The sequence below is a fragment of the Belonocnema kinseyi genome, chromosome 1 (genome assembly GCF_010883055.1).
Source record: "Belonocnema kinseyi isolate 2016_QV_RU_SX_M_011 chromosome 1, B_treatae_v1, whole genome shotgun sequence".
In the NCBI taxonomy this organism is placed as follows: Eukaryota; Metazoa; Arthropoda; class Insecta; order Hymenoptera; family Cynipidae; genus Belonocnema; species Belonocnema kinseyi.
Window position 1 is genome coordinate 155,457,758 of NC_046657.1, and position 20,672 is coordinate 155,478,429.

Consider the following 20,672-nt stretch of genomic DNA (forward strand, 5'->3'; position numbering starts at 1 on the left):
GAGTCTTTGAATCCCTCTCCCTCTCTATATCTGCTTCGCTCCTCCCACTGACTGATCCTTCTAATCCCTCTTTTTCTCCATCTCCCCTTCTATATCTCTGCTTCGCTTCTCCGACTGACTGGCTGTTTTAATCGATCTCCCTTTTTATCTCTTATTAGACATTCCCACTGACTAACTCTTTCAAGCCTTACCCCTCTTAACGTCTCCTTGGCTTTTCCCAATAACTGGCTATTTCATTAATTCTCCATCTCTATCTCTTCTTCGCTTTCCTTACTCACTGACTCTTCCAATCCCTCTTCTTTTCTATATCTCCTTCGCTTGTCCCACTGACCGACTCTTTAAATCCTTCTTCCTCTCTATCTCTCTTTTGCTTCTCCCACTAACTCACTGTTCCAATCCCTGTCCTTCTCTATCTATTCTTTGCCTCTTCCACTGATTCTCCCTTCCAACCGATCTCTATCTCTGCTTCGCTTCTCCCACTGACCGATATTTTAAATCCATCTTCCTCTTAATGTCTTCTTCGTTTCTCCCACTGATTGACTTCAAATTCCTCTCCCGCTCTATCTCTTCTTCACTTCTTGCACCAACCTACTCTTTCAATCCCTCTCCGTCTATCCTTCGCTTCTCCAACTTTTTTCTCTCTCCCCCTCGTCACTATATGTCTCTCCCTCTCTCTCTCTCTCTATTTTCCTCTCTCCTGCGCTCTTCCTTTCCATCTTACGCTCTCGCACTCATACTGAGTGTGCTGCTTTTAATCCAATTACTTATTTATTTCGAACCTACTTCACCGGCAATACGCCTTTAAGTCAGAGAATGATTTGCCTTCTAAAAATATTTTATTATAAAGAAAATAACGCGAGACGTATTTTACTGTTTAGGAAATTAAATTTTGTGAGGTTATCAGCATTTAAAATTTAAGAGTTGCTTTACAAAAAACAAACTTCACAATTATCCATACAATACGAACATAAAGTACTTGTTCAATACCACCCCCATAAGTATGTCTTATGCAATTGCAAAAAGCCCCCATAAAAAAAATTTTCGCGAGTTTTTAGCGCTAATTATAATTTCTTAGCAGTTTTTTATGTTAATTGTTTCTAATATATATAATACTACTTCACACTGATAATTAGTTGATTCAATAAATTGTTTAAACAATTTATTATTCTCTTTAGAAATTTTCTCCTAAAACAGAGATGTAAAGTTGCGGTTTATTTAGAAATGTTCCATTTTTTGTTCAATTTTCAAGTGAAGTTAGATAAAAATTGATGTTAAAAAACATAATTTTTTGAAGAATTTATCATAACTGTTAAAGATAGTCTCTTTGAATAATACTAGAAATTCCCGTTTTTACTGAAATTTTGTACATCTTATCCGCTTTGCACTTTTAGCGAGTTAATATTTAAATTCATTATTTAAATCAAGTTATCCAGCATATAAGTTCAAGTAATTTATAATTGTTTATAAATATCTTCTCTTAGATTACAGATAGGAAGTTATAGTTTTTCTAAAGTGTTTTTCTTTCCTTTGCCTTTTTAATTATGAAAAAATATACATGATGATCCTTTCAACAATCTCTTTTTTTCTTCCTTTGGAATACGTTTTTTAGAAGAAAATTAACTATCTGGCATGAATAAAAAAGAAGATAGTTATAAACAATAAATATTTATTTAAAAAGTCATTTTTGGTGAATTTAGTTGTTTATTACAACATTCAGTAAAAATTAGACAACATTTTTTAAATTAAAGAAAAACTTGCAGCTTTCTAGTAATTGTCTAAGTGAAAATAGTTATAAATAATAGCAAGTTGTTTTAACAACAATATTTGTATAATTTCATTTTTTTATTATTTCATTGATCAACTGAATAAATTATTATTAACTCACTCCAGGTGAGCAGTGGACAAATAGTGAAAAATTGGCCAAACGAATTTGTTCAATTATAGGGTTTTTCGGAACCCTGTAAAACAGACTTACGGGAGTGAAATTTAAAAATTAATATTTTTGTTTACACAAAATTAGCAACTCCGAATAAAATGTGCAAAATTTTTTTCTGGTGGGCAACACCTCTAAATATATTTTTTTTTCAAAGAAGAAAGTGATTCTATTTTGTGAATTCAAACAAATTTCCGGGTAATATACATAAAAATACAAAACAAATTTAAATCCCCGTAGTGTGCAACAAATTATTTTTGTGAGAGCACAAAAGAACAAATTAACTTTTTTTCGAAAGCTCAAAAAATGAGCTATTCTCCCAAACAAAATTCGAACTTCGCATTTCTTTTAACACCTTAACACACAAGTTATAACTCAGCAATCACAACTCACAACTTGCAACTCACAAATCACACCTGACAGCTTACAGCTCACAGCTCACAACTCACAGCTCAGAACTCACAGCTTCCAACTCACAAGTCAGAGCTCTCAGCTCACAACCCACAGGTCACAGCTCGCAGCTCACAGCTCAGGAAACTCTGGAAAAGATGGAAGTGGAGAGGGTGACTAAAGCTACTAGAAGAAAGGGGAATTGATAGAAATAGTGGAAGTAAAGGGAAATTTGAGGGCAGTGAAGATAGGGGGAAGTAAATAAGAAACTGGGAGAAGAGTGGGGAAGCGAAGGTGAAAGTGTGGGAGGGGAGGGGATATTAAGTAAAATAGGAGAAGTATTGGATTGCAGGATAAGTAGGGTGGTGGGGGAGATTTGAACGACTTAATTACATCTCATTCTTATTCAAAAATAAACTTTTTGTTAAAATTAATCTTTTTTGTCGGAAATTGAACTGTTTTGAATATAAACATCGTCCTTTTGAACTGAAAATTCCTGTTTTTTGATCAAATGTCATATTTCTAATTGAAAAAGGAACTTTTTATTACAATTAATCATTTTGTCGGAAATTAAACTGTCTTAAATAGGAAATTCATTCTTTTGGATTACCAATTCATATTTTTTGACAAAAAGTCATATCTCTTAATTAAAAATAAACTTTTCGTTAAAATGAATCTTTTTCGTCGGAAATTGAAATGTTTTGAATAGAAAATTCGTCCTTTTTGATTGAAAATTCATCTATTTTGGTCAATAAATCATATTTCTTATTAAAAAATTAACTTTTTGTTAAAATTGATCTTTTTGGTCGGAAATTAAACTGTTTGGAATAGAAAATTTGTCCATTTGGATTGAAAATTCATTTTTTACGGTCAAAAACTCGTATTTCTTATTTTAAAAATTAACTTTTTATTTAAATGCATTCATATATTCGGAAATTAAACTATTATAAACAGAAAATTCGTCCTTTAAGATTAAAAATTAATCTTTTTGGGTTAAAAAGTAATCTTTCTTATTTAAAAATAAACTTTATTCTTGCGAATTTAACTGTCTTCGAAAAATATTCTCCCCTTTGGCTTGAGAATTCATATTTGCAAGTTTAAAGTTGAACTATTTTGTTAAATAAGTAATCTTTTTCGTAGAAAAATCGTCATTGTTTCTAATAAAAATTCATATATTATGGGAAGAAAGACATTTTTCTCATTTAATAATGAAATTTTTTGTCAAAAATTTATCTTTACGAATAAAAATGATACTATTTTGTTAAAAAAAATTATCTCTTGCATCAAAAAATAAATTTTTTTAAATAATGTATTCTACATTTTGGATTGAAAATTTATTTATTTTTTGTCAAAAGTCATCTGAAGACGGAACGCTTTATAATTTATAAATGAACGTGTTCTGTTTAGAATTGCTCTAGTTTGATAACTCATTAATTTTTGTGTAATTTTCAACTATTTAATTTAAAATAAACTTTTTTGTTAAAAAATATTTGGATTTTGAGAATTTAACTGAAATCTTTTAATAAATAAACTTAATTACTTTCACATTATTCTTCCATAACTGAGACCTGAACCTTCAGGTAGGAATTTTTCTAGTCTATAGAAGGTCTTTTCGCACGATAGCGCACTTAAGGAATTTTAACGAGCTCTGCATACAATAAAAGTTACCTACCTTGGGCTTGATAAATTGCTTCTATAATCACCCTAAACAAATTCTTGCAAGCTTAGGAATGAAGCATTTAAAAGTCAAAATAAGATGATAACCAGATGTTAATAAGATAATTAAAAATTTATAATTAATTTATAATTTAAAAAATTAATATTTGACCTTCAAAAATGAAGGTAAAAAATAAATTGAACTTTTTTTCCAATTTGCAACATATTTTTTTGTTAATTTTAAGACCTAAAAAAACTGAGTTTACAATGTATTTGCCATGGAACATACCGAGTTTGGCAAAAAACACTTCCAATTGCCTGGTAGCTCAGACAGTGGTCTGAACGATAAATAAGTAAATTTTCTACCCAAAAAAAGAAAATTTTCAATGAAAATGATAAATCTTTACCCCGAAAACTGAATTTTTCATCAAATAGTTGAATTTCTGACCATAAAGATGAATTTCAAACAAAAATTTTTTTCTATCTAAAAGACAAATTTTCAACAAAATAAATAAATTTTTAGTCACAGTAAGAAATTTTGCAAGAAAATGATTATTCTTTTACGGAAGAAAATGAATTTTCTAAAACGAGCACTCATTTTCCATACAAAAACTAAAAACTTAAAACCGAATAGACTGAGAAGATTAATTTTCTACCAAAAAAAGAGGAATTTCCAACCAAAAATATTAAGTTTTAACCATAAACATTAATTTTTTTTACAAAATGCGCGAATTTTTAACTAAATAGTTGAATTTTCAACTGAAAATGGAAGATGTTAATTTTTAGTTTTGGAAATTATTTTCAAACATCGAACAAAAAATTTCTAACAAAATAGTTCAGTTTTTAAAAAATAAACAAAAAATAATTTTCCGCCAAAAAATAAATTCTCCAAGAAATATTCGAATTTTCAAGCAACGAAATAAATTACTAATCAAGAATATTAATGTTTTACCAAAAAGACGCATTTTTCACTGAATACTTATCTGAATTTTTAACAAAATAGTTTAATTTCCAAACAATAAATTTTAAATTAAACATAAAATATGTAAATATTCATTTAAAAAATGTTTTTAAACAGAACGAGACGAATTTTTAACAAAATAAATTAATTTTCAATAAAATACCTGAATCTTCAAGTCAAATAGGTAACTTTAAAAAAAATCGAATAGTTACATTTTTGGTTCAAAGAATTAGTATTTTCAACCAAAAAAAATTAGTAAACACATCAGATTTAGATCAGTTTTGAAGGAGAAAAAAAAGAAACTTTAAATTAACATGGTGAATCTTCAATAAACATTATTTTAAAACAAATAAGTGAGTTTTAAACTAAGAGCTATATTTTTTTTTACCAAAAAGACGATTATTTAACAAAATATATGAATTTTTAACTCAAAAAGTTAAATTTTCAAGCAAAAATAGAATATTTATATTTTCATTTAAGAAAATTAATTTATAATGAAAAAATTTGAATTTCTACTAAGATGATAAATCTTTAACCAAAAAAATTAATTTTCTATGAATAAAATCGAATTTAACTCAAAATATGGTAAATTTTATATTTTAAACCAAAGGTGAAATAGCTAATTTCATTAGTAAAACAATTGATTTTTAATCGATATTGATGATTTTTCAACAACAAAGTTAAATTTCAGAATTAAAAATATATATTTATAAAATTTTTCTTCTAAATCTTCAAGAAAAAAGATTAATTTGAACCCAAAAACTGAATTTTCAACCACATAATTGAATTTCTAACCATAAAGATAAATTTGAAACAAAGAAGATTTTTTTACTATCTAAGAAACAAATTTTCAACAAAATGAATAAATTTTCAGTCACAGAAAGAAATTTTTAACAAAAATGATTAATCTTTCACCGAACAAAATGAATTTTCAAAAACAAACATTGATTTTCTAAAAAACTATATATATATAACTTGGGTCAAAATACATTAATTTTCAATCAAATGGTTAACTTTGTATCTAAAAAACATAACTTTTAAATCAAAAACCGAAAAGACTAAGAAGATTAATTTTCTACTTAAAAGGCAGATTTTTAGCAAAATAGTTGAGTTTTCAACGAAAAAAGATTAATTTTCAACCAAAGATGAAACATGTTAATTTGTAGTTATGGAAATTATTTTCAAACATGAAACAAAGAATTTTCGAAAATAGTTCAGTTCCAATAAACAAACAAAAATTAATTTTCAAGCAAAAAATGAGTTTTTCAGGAAATATTTGAATTTTCAAGCATTGAAATCAAGTTCTAATCAAGAATATTAATGTTTCACCAAAAAAGACGCATTTTCCATTGAATACGTATCTGGATTTTCAACAAAATAGTTTCATTTTCAAATGATAAATTTTAAATCAAACATAAAATAGTTAAACTTTCAGTTTAAAAAATGTTTTTAAGAAGAACAAGACGATTTTTTAAAAATAAATAAATTTTTAAAGAGAGAAATATATTTTTGATAAAAATGATGCAGCTTTCACCCAAGAAAATGAATTTTCATGTTCGAACCTTAATCTTTTACAAAAAAAATTACCTTGGACCTCTTGAAAATTTGCAATTGAAAAAATTATTTTTTAACCGAAAAGAAACAATTTCTTGAAAAAATAGTTAAATTTTCAACTAACAAAATTAATTTTCTTCCAAACAATACGTGTTTTGATAAAAATACCTAAATTTTCAATTAACAAAACTACGTTTTAAACACAAAATGGAATAGTTTTTTTCAATATTTCTCTTTTCATATATTTTATAAAGTTTTGACATGTTTATATTTAACCCATTAACGACCAAAGCTATCAATTTTATAACATGAGTTTGACCACAACATTTTTGGGTATAACAAAAAAACAAATAGATCAAAATTACTGTTCTTTATGATTTTGGGTGAGCTAAATTCGATTCTGTCGTCAAAATTAAAATATTTTGACTTCAAAATTAAATATGGCGGTTTTTGCATACAAAAATAGTGAAAAATGTTGGATTTCTTATATTTATGATTTTTTCCAGACTTAAAAAGTGTTAATATCTTGAAATTTCTTCAACCACTGGTGCAAAAAATTCTTAATCTTTAATCTGAAATTTTAATATATATGTTTTTTCTTCTAAAATGGCGGGCTAAATTCAAAAATGCCCCAAAAACTGTTTTTTTTCATCATGGTTGTTTTTCTCAAAAAATTTAAAGCTTAAACAAAAGTACAAATTTTGCAAGAATAAAAATATCTTAAAATTAGTTAAAGAATATTCTTGAATTTTTTCAATTTTTTTTTTTTTAATTTCAAATTTTTTGAAAAATCAAACACTTTTTTTAACAAAGCTAAAAAAATTTCATAGTGTTCTATGGTTACTTTCAAGAAATTTTTGTTTTATAGAACTTTTTTCTTAAACTTTCAAGTTTTTGAGAAAAACAAAGATGATGGAAAAAACCAGTTTTGGGAACATTTTTGCATGTTGTCCGCCATTTTGGAAGATATAAATATATATATATATATATATATAAAAGTTTGTTGTTAAAGCCTAAGAATTTTGTGCACCGACAGTTAAAGAAATTTAAAGATATTAAAACGTTCGATGCCTGAAAAAAAATTATAAAAATAAAAAATCCAACATTTTTGACTATTTTTGTATACAAAAACCGCCACATTTAATTTTAAAATGAAAATATTCAAATTTTGACCACGCATTATTATTCAGCTTACCTAAAAACATAAGAAACAGTACTTTTGATCTATTTATTGTTTTGTTATACCCATACCTTTTGCGGTCAAACTCATGTTATAAAATTGATAGCTTTGGTCGTTAATGGGCTAATGTTATCTTCTTCCTTATTTTATTCTTCAAAATTGTAAATGACTTGCAAAATATGGTTTAAAAATTGCGCGCTTTTCATAACTTTTGTTCCGGTTCAATCATATTTGCGTAAAAGTGCTTCGACTTGAGTTCGACTTGATTATGTCTTGAGTTCGTCTCCAAGACATCGATGTCTAGCTGCGTCTTAAGACTGAGTCGAGACATAGGCCTTTGTCTTACTTTTATGGCCACGACAGGTAAAAGGGCGTTTACTTATCTCAAGTCGAGCCTTGTCTTGTCTAAGACGACGTTTACTTGACTTAAGACGAATCTTGTCTTGGCTGAGATTAGCGAACCTTTTTTGGCTCACAAATAAGATTAAAATTTATAAATGCAAAATTTTTAATTGTTAAATTAGTTATTTTCAATTCAAAAATTCAGAATCGGTGGGTCTAAACGAGTATAAACCTTAAAAATTTTCTTCAAAAAAATAAAAATTGTAACTTTTTAGAAGGAACTCTAAAGCTGTTAGAAATACGTAAAAAAAAATTTTTCGATATCATCGTCAATCAAGTAGAATACAAATAACAATCCATAAATAAGGTGTTTTAATATGTATATTGTATAAAAATATACAAGATTGTTCAACTATTAACAAAGATTAGCTTTTATGATTGTTAGGAATAACCTTTTTGTGAGGGCAGGTATACGCTCGAAATTATAAAGCGCACGTGTTGGAGTCATCAAAATACGACTCAAGAGATAAATTTATGTCTTCAAGACATAAAAACTTGTTTCCAAGACCTAAAAACTTGTCTCCAAGACATAAAAACTTGTCTCCAAGACATGAAAACTTGTCTTTAAGACATGAAAACTTGTCTTCAAGACATAAAAACTTGTCTCCCAAACATAAAAACTGGTCTCCAAGACATAAATTGAAGTCTGGCACCATCTCAAAACTAAGACATGCTCAAGTCGACCTTTTCGACTTCAGCAAGTCTTGATTGGGGACAATTCAAGTCGAACTCAAGTCCAAGGAGTTTTTCCAGCAGCCGGAATATTTTAAATACCACTTTGCACCCCTCTCACAATGTTTTGTTTGCGATCAAGATGATCTGACCTGAAATCTAATCCGAACAGGAAAAGAAACTCCGACAAAATCCATCCATAAATCGTGTCCATTAATAAACTCCATTCGGAATTCATCGTAGGTCCAAAAGTATGAATCGACACGAAAGAAGCGGGTAACTTCCACAAGACGAATGGGAGCTGCCCTCGGGGTACGTTTCTAAGAAAAACATTATCCTGAAGGATGACAAGAAAAACTCTGAGACCTTGAATACAAAGTCCTTCTTAAAAGCGATCTAAACCTTCTGTTCATTTTCCTCTCTTTTACTACTATTCACTAAAAGCAGGAGAAAAGATTTCTTCACAAAAGTAACCACAGTCAAAATATATCAAAAGTGCCACTTTTAAATCGAGAGTTCTATTTTCAATCAATTTCTACAGTTTTCGATTCGTATTTATTTTTAAAAAACTCCCTTTAAGTATTTTTGCAATTTTTTTTTTGAAGTTCCCGAGTCGAAATATAAGTCCTCTTTTTCTTATCTTGAATTCTATAGCCTTGGAGACCTTATGAATATCTAATGAGGATTAACTCAATAAAATACAAGTACTATTTAATCACGTCGTACAGTGGGAGGAAATGCACTTTTTTCGTTTAAAAATGTCCAGAGCCTTTAATTTTGGTCCGATTTTTAATTTTCTTCTGAAGAGCTTGACGCTCTGAAGTTTTGCCTCTTCTACTTGTTTATTAATCATTTTTTCACTCAAGGTATGGAAAAACTGAAATTTTTTACATGACAATTTTTTACACTTCAATAACTATGTAACCATTTTTTTATCGTCTTAATTGAATGTTTAGGGACTCATAGAATACAAAAAATTCGCTCATTAGTCCATTTATTTGTTATAAACAAAATTTTATGAACAAATTAACAAATAGTCTTATTATCTGTAAAAAAATGTCTTTTTACTAAAAGTGCTTCATATTAATGTAAAAATAAAATATAATTAATTATTATTCTTAAAATAATAAATATTTAATAATATTTGATAAAATATAACAACTTAATTCTTTATAAACAATTTAGATAAAAAACTTTCAAATGTTTTCAAATTTCACGTAGAAAAAAATCTGGTTCCTAAAATGAATAATTTGAATATTATAAAAGATACATTTTTCAGGAATATCAGTAGCCATTCTAGCGATTAAAGAAAATTAAAATTAGAAAAAACCTTAAATTTTAATAATTTATCACGAGAAATATTTATAATAATTGTTATTGTTAACTTTTCTAATATTTTGGTGACTATCAGTCATTCATTCAATAGCTTAAAACATTTTCAGTGAAAAAATAAAAAAATGTCTATGCGAAAGGGCCACGATCTTGAATTTGTTTATCTAATTTGTTTATAAAAATTTTAATTTTTATATTTTATCGAATATTATTAAATATTTATTATTTTGAGAAATACCTGAAGTCGTTCTGGGGATTGAAGGGAATTATAATTTGAAAATTTTGAAATTTTAATATTTTGCCATAAGAATTTTTTATAACAATGGTTATTATAAACTTTTAAATTATTCTTGTAATTATATATCATTCTTACATTAATATGAAGCACTTTTAGCAAACAGAAAATTTTTTTATCGATATTAAGACTATTTGCTAATTTGTTTATAACAAATAAATTAACTAATGAGCAAATTATTTGTAGTCTATGAGTCCCTAAACATTCATTTAAGACAATATAAAATTTGCCTCATCAGTTATTACAGCGTAAAAAATTGTTATCTAAAAAATTTTCATTTTTCCATAATTTGAGTGAAAAAATTATTAAAAAACAAGTAGAAGAGACCAAAATTCAGAGCCCTAAGCTCTTCAGAATTTAATGAACTTTAATTTTTAAAAAAAATTAAAAATCGGACCAAAATGAAAGGTTCTGGACATTTTTAACGAAAAATGTGCATTTCATCCCACTGTGCGACATTTGGTTCCATATATGGACCATCTAATACGATGATGCTGGACTAACCTTCGATATGAATAATTAAAAAAAAATAATTTATACAATTAAATTTTTTTCAAATTTAATTAAATTAATTAGTTCAATATCATTTTTAACGACGAAAATTAAAAAAAAAGTTATTCTTGAAATTATTAGTATATAATTTTCATTTTTTATCATAATTAAATACATCAATCGTACTCTAACCATTTCGCTATCGAAGCACTGGAAGTTTGGTTACAAAAACTCCGCTAAACGGTTTGACGCTCCCGGTGCTCCTCAATAACAGAAAGATTCTTGAAATCGCCTAATTTTCATAAATTAATATTATTTTAAAAATTTCCAATATTATGTAATAAGAAAAATTAAAAAATTTACAAACAAATTATTTTCCGAAAGGATTTTTTGTACGATTTCCCATAATTTTACGTTTCTTAAGTTATATTGCAAGAAAGTTTGATGAGAAGACGATGATTAAAATTTTTTTTTAAATAATTATTTTTGAAATTACAACAAATAAAATAAACAAATACTTTATCAGAAATTTTTTGATAGAAATTTTTTATTTTATGTCAGTTTTTTTAAATAAGGAAGTTTGTGATAAGTTTAGCAAAATTCATAATTTGTTGATTAATTTTATGATTTTCTCCAAACATATTTATTAAATAAATGCATTATTCGGGCATTAATAGACAGTAACATCCTTTTTTTCAAAGCCAGTCCTTTCCATTGGCAACGTCGTGACAATTTAATTAACATTTATAATTAGTTGGTAAATTTAATGATTTCTTTTAACACATCTAATGAAAAAATGCAATAATCAGGCATTTGTTGACATAAAAATTCGATGTCAACTTTTTTGTTAGGAACTTCATGATAATTTCAGCGAAATTAATAAATTTTCGTTCAATTTTATAATTTTTAACAAATTTAATAAACAAGTGCATTATTAGGATATTTGTCAACGGAACAATTCCTTTTTTTCAATTTTAGACTTTTTCACAGGGATATTTATAATAAATTCAGCAACATTTATGAATGGTTGATATATTTTATAATTTTTTAAAACAAATTTAACAAACCAAAGTATGATTCTAGCATCTGTGGACGGTGAATTCTTTTTTTTTGTCAGTCCTTTTAATTAGGAACTTTATAATAATTTAGGCAAAATTCAAAATTAATTAACACATTCAATGATCTTTTAAACAAATTAAATAAACACATGCCTTATTTTGGTACTTGACAATGAAAAAGTAGTTGAAAATGTTGAAAAAGTCGAAAATGCCTCATATTCATTTCTTCATTAGATTTATTTATAATATCAACAGTTAAAATTTTACGAAGAAATTTCATCATTATATTATTCTTGTTTATCATTTGAGCATTTTTAACTAATGTTACTGTATTGAACTTAGAGAATTTCAACATAGAAAAAATGACTATTTTGTTTTATCATATTCATTTATTTATTTATGAACACATTAAAAGCCTAATTTAAAATATAAAAAAAGATTTCTATAATATTAATTTTTAATTGTTTCATTTATTCACTTAAAAAAATTATTAGATAGGAAATTCAAAATAATTAAATTTTATTTCGACATTTTTAATTTTGATCTTTTGTCACAAATCAAAAAAGCTTTTTCATTTTTGTTGATTTTTGTAACAATTAACCATAGTTTATCCAAAGGTCTGCTACTGTTCAATTTTTTTATTATTTTTTTAAACACATGTTTTTATTTAAAATTCAACTACTTGATTGAATACTTAACCACTCTCTTAAAAACAAAATTTTTTTTGACGATTCATTTCTTTGGTTGAAAAGTTATCTATGATTAATTGAAAATTAAACCACCTCATTCTTTTAGCAGAAAATTAATCTTCTTGGTTAAAAATTCATTTTTTTTATCAAAGAAAAACTATACCTGATAGAAAGTTGAACCGCTGGATTAAAAATGCATTTTTTTATGAACATCTACCACTTCAGATTAATATTTTGTTTTATGTTGTACCTAATATGATACCCACAATAACTTTATTTAAATTAATTTATTAACTAATTGTTCCTCTATTTCTTGGCTTGAAGTTGATCCACTTTATTACAAAATTACTTTTTTTTAAATGATGCTTCATTCTTTTTATTAAAAATTTATTTATTTTGTAGAAAAGTGAACTATTTTGATTATATTATTATTTTTGTAAATTACTATTTTTTACTGCAAACTTAACCATTAAACTTTTAGTTGAAAATCGATTTTTTTTTGTTTGATAATGGATCTATTTTGTTGACAATTTATCTTTTTAGTAAGAAATTAATTTTCTGGGTTAAAAATTTATCTTGTTGAATAAAAACTTTAATATACTTTGTAGAAAGTTGAATTTATTGATTAAAAATTCACTTTTTCATGAACATTTATCATTTTAGTTGAAAATTCTTTTCATATTGTACTCAATATGATACACGCAACAATTTTATTCAAAATGATTTATTCCCAATTTATTCCTCTATTTCTTGGCTGAAAGTTGATCCACATTATTTTAAGAAATCCTTTTTTTTAATGCAGCTTCATTCTTTTTGTTAAAAGTTCATCTATTTTTCGGAAAAGTAAGCTCTTTTTATAATATTGTTATTTTCTTAAATTAATAATTTATATTGAAAACTTAATCATTCAACTTTTGGTTGAAGATCGACTTTTTTGTTGATAATGGATCTATTTTGTTGAAAATTCATCTTTTTAATTAAATGAAAATTTATCATTTTAGTTGAAAATTCGTGTCGTATTATACTCAATATAATACACGCGGGCGTCCAAACGTCCGCGACCAGCGCTGGAGGTCGAAGCGCGGTCACAAAAAAATCAATAACTTTTAAACTACTGAAAAATACATACCTTTTTTAAACAAAATTTTCGACAGAGATTTTAGAATCTATTAGGATGTGGAAGAATTCTTTCATAGACGGAGAAGTGTAATTAATTTTTGATTGTTTAAAGCAAACGATTATTTAAACAATAAAAGTTTTTTTGCCACCGAACAATTTTTCAGCGTAAAGTATACATCGTAACAAAAATGTTCGTACCTCAATTATTTAATTTCGATAAACCATTCGAGAGTAATACAACTATGGACTTAAAAGTGGCACATATGAGATATTTCGACCCCACTTCGTGTCTTAATAAAGTCGTTTCTCTAAATAAAAGCATTTTTTTAAAAGCTTTGGTCTTAATATACCTAAAAGAAGGAAAAGTTTTCCCTCTTTGCATATGAGAAACTCGTTTTATTTTTTCCGCCCTCGCTTTTATTTTTGGACACATTATGATGAAGCTAATTTTTCTCTCTGGCTTAAGACGGTCACAGCCCAATTTTATGATGATTATTATTACAAATTAGGAAGCTAATTTTGCTCTCAGCCTTAAGATGTTTATAAGTAAATTTATGATTATGATTATGATTTTTATATTATTATTATCTCAGGCTTAAGATGATGACAGTCCAATTTGTCGAGGGAACTTTGGGTTAGAGTTGGATTTTTATTATTATTTTTTTTTTCAATAGGGCTGTCCTGGTATAGATAAATAGCATTCACCTGCATGTTGTGGTATCTTAAGATGGAATCCAAACCACCAGAACCTCGGTGAAAGTACATAAAAAAATTCCAGAGTTACCGGCTCAGGAATCGAACCCCGGACTTCTGACGTAAGCCCGAGCGTTTAACCACCTGAGTCACGGAAGCTTTTTTGATTATTTATTATTATCATTAAAAATAAGAAAATTCATTTCGCTCTGAGACCTGAGAACCGTATGTGAATAATTGAATTTTGCGACTTCTTGGCAAAAAATAATTATTATTTCCTCTTAAAAAAAAATTTTAATACATAATTTATTACTTTCTAGTGATAACTAGATGTTAAATTAAATTATTTAAAGAACTTATTGTTGTTTTTAGAAATTTAATCTTAAAATAGAACTGCAGTATTTTCTCCATTTTTCACTTTTTGTCTACTTTTTAATCAGGATGAGGTAATGATTAATTGAAGCTAATAAACATAGTTTTAACAAATTATCACTTTTATTTATTTTTTTTGAATAGTGCTAAAAAGTTGTTGTTGTTTGAAAATATTTAACTTTTAATCATCTTCTGACTTAGATCACGGTAATGATTGATAAAATTTAACCAACGATTGTTTCAATAAATTATTGTTTATCTTTTTCAATATTAATTCTAGATAGTTACGTTTTTTTTATCTTAAACTTTTCGCCATATTTTGACCTAAATTAAGTTAATAATTTATGCAATTTAATAAAAGCAATTCTATAAATAGAATATCATTATTGTTTATAACTATCCTTTCCTATAGTAATGCTAGATAGTTGCGTTTTTTCAGAAATTTAAATTTTTTTGTGAATTTCTTACTTATTAAGATAAAAGTTATGGTAAGTTGAGAAACATAATTATTCAAACAATTAATTATTATGTAAATACTTTAAGAGTAATACTAAAAATTGGGAGTTTTTGGGAAATTTTCAGCTTTTATTTGACTTTTTAGTCCGAAATAAATGATAAATATTAATAATAATATTGATTCAAACAAAAATTATTATTATTATTTCAAATATCTGTTTTATTTAAAGAAAAAAATATTTATGAAATAGAAAGAGATAGCTTAAGAAATTATTATATTCAATTTTCATTTATTGTTTTTTAATCACTAAACAATCAAAGCAAAGTGAAAAATTGGAGAAAAACGCAACTTTCTAGCGCTAATTAAAAAAAAGATAGTTATAAACAATAATAAATTGATTAAACGACTATTTCTGTGCATCTTGTAATAATTATTAATACATTCACATTATATTAGAATGTTCAGAATTTTTGGAAAGAGAAGCTATGAACATTGATAAATGAAAAATAGTTATAAATAAAATTTAAAAAAAATATTTTGAAACATCGGATTTTTAATTTATTTTAATACATTTTTTCATATTTTAATGATGGGATCTTTCGGGGGTCTGTAAAAAAGACTTATGGGGCTGATTTTTGAAAAAACATTATTCCTTTGTATTTAAATTTTCGACAGAATTTTTTTTTTAAAGAAAAAACATTTTTTTTACAAAAAAGACGATATTTCAACAAAATTCATGAACACTTAACTAAAAAATATCAATTTTAAACAAAAAATAAAATGGTTACATTTGCAGTTAAAAAATTAATTTGAACGAAAAAAATTCATTTTTTACTAAAACGATGAATCTTCAACCCACAAGAATAATTTTCTACCAGGCAAGTCAAATTTTCAACTAAAAGGTCAATTTTGTATTTTAAACGAACGGTGAAATAGCAAATGTACAATAAAAAATTAATTTTCGTTTCGACTAAAAATATTATTTAATTTTTTTAAATTCTAATATTACTAAAAAATAATAAATCTTTCAAAAAAAAGATGAATTTTTAAACCAATAGATGACAATTGAAAAGATTAATTTTCGACCAAAAAGATGAATTTGGACCAAAATGATGAATTTTTTCTACAAAAAATGAATTTATAACCAAAAAGATAAATTTTTACAAAAAAAAATCTTTAACAAAATGTCTAAATTTTTAAGCAGAGAGATAACGTTTCTATCTCAAAAGACACACTTTCAATCAGAATTATAAATCTTTTCCACGAAAACTGAACCAGAAAAAACAAACTGAAAGAACTGAAACAGATTAATTTTAAATAAAAATTATGAATATTTTGCCAAAAAATATATTTAAACTAATAATTCAACTTCTAACCATAAATATGAATTTTGAACCAATAAGATTATTTTTCTATCAAAAATGACAAAGTTTTAGCAAAATAAAGTATTTTCAGTTGCAGAAATAAATTTGTAAGGTATATGATGCTTCTTTTAATAAACAAAATGCAGTTTTAACTAATAAAGAAGAATTTTCACCCACGTAGATTAATTCTATACAAAAAATTAATTTATAAAAAATAAATTAATTTGAATTAAATAGTTAAATTGAATATGTAAATTTTTAGTTATGGAAATTATTTTCAACCAAAAAATCAAGACAAAAAAAAGTGTGCTTAAAAAAAATGAATTTTCCACGAAACAGTTGAATTTTCAACCAAAGACATACATTTTCAATCAAGAATATTAATTTTTCACCAAAAAAGACGAATTTTAACAAAATATTTAAATTCTCAAAATGTTAATTTCAAATTAAAAATGAAATAGTTCAACATTCAGTTTAAAAAAGTTTCCAAATAAACCAGCCAAATTTTCAACAAAAGAAATTGTATTTCAAACAAATAAATACATTTTTAACAAAAATAATGAAGATTTCTCGAAGATAATTTTCCTAAAAAAAAATACTTTTGATAAAAAACATTCATTTTCCACCAAATAGTCCAATTTTCTACTGAAAAAAATAAGTTTTAAAACGAAAATGAAATAAACTTCGAAGATTAAAATTCTACAACAAAAACGAATTTTCAAAGACAAACATTAAAATTCTACAAAATACATACTTTTTTAAACAAAACGTTAAATTTTCAACTAAAAATAGATTAATTTTAAACAAAAAATGATATATGTTAGTTTCCAGTTAGAGGAAATTTATTTTGACCAACAAAAGAAGAATTTTCAAAACAAAATTTTAGTTTTTAACAACGACAACAAAATGAATTTTTTATTAAATAGTCGAATTTTCAACTAAACATGTATATGAATTTCGAACAAAATAGTTGAATTTTTAAAATATAAATTCTGAATCAATCATAAAATAGTTAAACCTTCAGTTAAAAACCATTTCAAACAAATAAGACAAATTTTAAACCAAATAAATCAATTTTAAACCAAATAAATACATTTTTAACAAAAATAATGAATCTTTCACACAAGAAAATGAATTCAACCACGAACATTAAATTTCGACAAAAAAAATAAACCTTTGACAAAATACGTCAATTGTAATCCAGATACTTTAATTTTCAACTATAAAAGATCACTTTTCAACCAAATGCCGAATAATTAAATTTACAATATAAAAAATTAATTTTCAATCAAATGAAGAAAGAGTCTTCAACAAAATATTGTCACCAGAAAGATTAATTTTCTCCAAAGTAACACTGATGTAAAAAAAAGTACATGAGGTTTCAGCTCAAAAAGATACATTTTAAATTAAAAAAAGAGAAGTAAAATTTTTATTCAAAAAATTAGTTTTTCACACAAAAAAACTAATATTTAACAAACTAATTCAATTTTCAACCTACTATATTAATTTTCTCTTCAGAAATACGAATTTTAATCAAATACCTGCATTTTTAACTGAAAAATGTAGCCTATAAACAGAAAATAGATTTGTTTTTTTTTCTAAATATTGATATTTTCATATATTTCGTGCAGTTTTTATAAGTTTATATTTAATATTATCTTCTTCCAAAACTACTCACCCGATTTTTAATTTTTTTTAAATTAAAGCTTATGCAAAAATACACATAATTTGTGGGAAAACTTGTCTTGAATGATGTCCAGCAGTATCAGATATTTAAAAAATTGTTTATAATTTTCATAAACAAATTGTTCAAGAAAAGTTATATTTTCAGTAAAAATGGTACATAGCTGCTTCAGATGTGTGCTTTTAAGTGGAAATCTGAAAAAAATTTTTGATATGACTCATAAAAAATAGAGACCAGCTGTTAGTTCTTTTAACAAATTTTATAAACAAATGCATAAATTCGCCCTTTTCAAATTGATTTGTTTCTTATAACAAAAGAAAGTATAATTAATATCTTGTTTATAGCTCTCTTGTATGATTTTTTGATTTTAGACAATTAGTGTAATTTGTTTAAACAAAAGTAATTAATAAATGCATACAATTGTCATTTTTCTGTAAAAACATTTTTTTTAATCAACCTGAGATATGTTGAAAATACATCTTGATATGATATTTAATTATAAAAAACATAATTTCTATTTCTTTATAGAAATTAAATAAACATATTCATTGTCTTTCCATTTTTCAACATATGGATTGCGTTTTTTCAGAGAAATAAATTCCTAACTTCTTGCGAGTAGCTCTCTATAGTTGTTTCTCAATGATGACAAACAATAAGTAATAAGTAATTAGTAATTAGCATCAGAGTAATTTGTTTATTACATTTGTTAAAAATGCAAAATATTACAGTAAAGGCCAATTGGTTATGGAATTTAATTTATTGCGTTAAAGAAACTAATCTCATGTACTAACATAAGGCAAAATTATGCATTTGTTTATTACATTTTCCAACAGCAATTACTAATTGTTTAGTATTATTAAAAAATAACTATAGAGCAATACTAGCCAGACATTAGGAATTTATTCTCTGAAAAAACAAAATGTATTTGCTGAAAAATGGCAAAACAATGAATTTGTTTATTTAATTTCTTTAAACAAAAAAATTCCTAACCAAGTATTATTTTAAGAGGCATTTTTAACAGATCTAAAATTTATTTAAAAAAAGGAATTCCTTTTACTGAAAAATGGCAATTTTATGCATTTGTTAATTAATTTTCTTTAAACAAATCACACTAATTGTCTGAGATCAAAGAATCGCACAAAAAAGCTATAAGCAAGATATTTATTGTTCTTTCTGTTAAAAAATCGAAAAAATTTTTTTGAAAGAATCAATTTATGCATTTGTTAATAACATTTGTTTAAGTAATTAACAAATTGTCTCTATTTCTTTCCAAGTCATGTAGGCATTTTTTTCTTTAGTTTTTATTTAAAAACACACATCTGAAGTAGCTATATATTGGTTTCACTAAAAATCTCACTTTTGTTGATTGATTTGGTTATAAAAATTGTAAACAATGTTTTAAATATCTGACACTGCTGAACATCATTCAGGACAAGTTGCCCCTCAAATTCTCTGTACTTTCGCATAAATCGAATAAATTTCCACAAAATTTAGAAATCTTTAAAAAATTTTGATTTTTGCACAAAAAAAAACTAAACAACTGTTTCAAAAATATGGTTCGACAACTTTGTTAAAAATTTGATAAGCTTTAATTTTTTTAAATCTTGAATAGTTGGGGCTAAAAGTTAATTTTTCCAATGACGCCTTATTTGACCCCACTGTGGTGGGGTTTAAACTATCAAAGTATTCAACAGGCTCGTAAATTCCAGTAAAGTGTTTTATATTTTAGTTTATTACAATTCTTCATTTTCTTCGCGCGGCTTCAGAGAGCAGAATATAGAGTATAAAAATAGAAGTGGAAAGATAAGAAAATTAATCGTTTTGCATCTTGATGTAGATGTTAGAAAAGCCAATTTTAGCAAAGACGATATTTTATGGAAAGTCAAGTTCCCGCTGGGATCTAAGAAGAGAAGATGAGCTCTCTCCTTGAAAAGCTCAGAGGTCCTACATCCGCAGAGGGATCTCACGAAGCTCCTTTGCTCGGTGCGCCACTCTCGACCCTCTGGAGAGCTATTACGTCGATGGTTTTATAGAAGCAGCCTTGTTATTCCGTCCCGCAGGACTACTACCATCCGGTTCACACTGCACAAGTGTCAGTGGCACTCTCGCTAAAAAACCGCTACTAGAAGCAAATGACTTTACGAGTTGAAAAACTGAATAATTTTTTCAATTAGAGTGGATAAGCAATAAGATTCCACATTTCGCCCCAATACAGCATTTCTAAAAAAAAAACAAAAATTTATTTTTGTTTAGAACTGATGGTTAAGAGTCAAAGAGACGCGTCTCAAGACACTCCCATTAGTGACGCCTACAAAAAAATAATCTGGGAAATATTGTTTAAAGAGCCTTCTAGCAGCGCCTCTTGAAAA